The following is a 1,415-nucleotide window of genomic DNA, read 5'->3' as shown; positions in this document are numbered from 1 at the left end:
TAAACTAGCAGTGATCAAGAAGTTTGGTGTGAATGTCAGTATAGGGTAATGCAGAAGAGCAAAGAAGTATGCAATGGAACTTGTAGAAGGTAATCTTAGGGATCACTATGTAAAACTTTAGTCATATAACCAATAGATACTGAGAACAAATCCAGGTTCCACTGTGAAACTTGAGTTGGATTATATGCCTGATGGGAAGAACTATTTAAACAAGTTTTATATGTGTTTTAATGGTGTGAAACAAGGTTGGATTGAAGGTTGTAGAAAGATAATTGGACTTGATGGGTGTTTTTTGAGAGGGTTTTGTAGGGTGGGGGATACTTTGTGTTGTTGGTAGGGATGTAAATGACAAAATCCTTCCTATTGCATGGGTAGTCGTGTCTGTAGAGAACAAGTGGAATTGGAAGTGGTTTTTAGATCTTCTAATCGGCGATCTTCATTTGAATTTAGGAAATCAATAAGCTTTAATGTCATATCAACATAAGGTAAGTGCATTTATTATTTAATCATATAATTAATGGTATTATAACATATTGAAAAAAATTATCATACATGGGTTAATTGAGGCTATGAAGGAGATGATGTCTTATGTAGAGCACAGACAGTGTGCTAGACATATTTTCTAGAATTTGCTTAAGAGATATAGTGGGACCCGTTATGAGACACTTTATTAGAGAGCATCAAAAGCTTCAACTGATAATGCATTTAGAGCTACAATGAGAGAATTAGAAAATTTGAACCAAGATGCACAAAAATACTTGATAGACAAGGATCCAAAAAATTGGTCTAGAGCATTCTTCCAACCATGTAATTGTTGCGACTCAGTTGAGAATGACATGTGTGAGAGTTTTAATGTTGTAATTGTAGATGCCAGAAAGAAGCCCATTATAACAATGTTGAAAGATCTACGATTGTACATGATGGAGAGATTGTATAATATGAAGGTGAGAGGACAGCAATGGGGAAATCAGATTTTTCCATAAATAAGCGATAAGGTGAAGGAGCTTAAAAAGCACATGAGACATTTTGAGGTGTTAGCTAGTGGTTTAAACCAATTTGAAGTTAGGGGAACAGGTGAGGTATATGAGGTTGACCTTGACAGAAAGACATATTCTTGTAGGTTGTGGAAATTGAATGGGTATGGATGTGTGCATTCTACATCATCTATTTCATATCTAAATAGGGATGTGGAAGCATATATGGATGTGATGTTTAGTACCACCACATATATGAAAAGTTATAAATATAGAATTGCATCCATAAATGGGAGTGACATGTGGCCACAAACAGAATACATTCCACCTTTGCCACATATTAACACAAGAATGCATGGCCGGCCAGTCAAACTAAAAGGAAGATGAATGTTGTTGAAGGAGTTGCTAGCCATAAGGTATCTAAAGTTGGAAAGAAAGTCA

This window comes from Lactuca sativa, chromosome 4, assembly GCF_002870075.4.
Source record: "Lactuca sativa cultivar Salinas chromosome 4, Lsat_Salinas_v11, whole genome shotgun sequence".
NCBI classification, from domain to species: Eukaryota; Viridiplantae; Streptophyta; class Magnoliopsida; order Asterales; family Asteraceae; genus Lactuca; species Lactuca sativa.
This window is presented reverse-complemented; position numbering follows the sequence as displayed.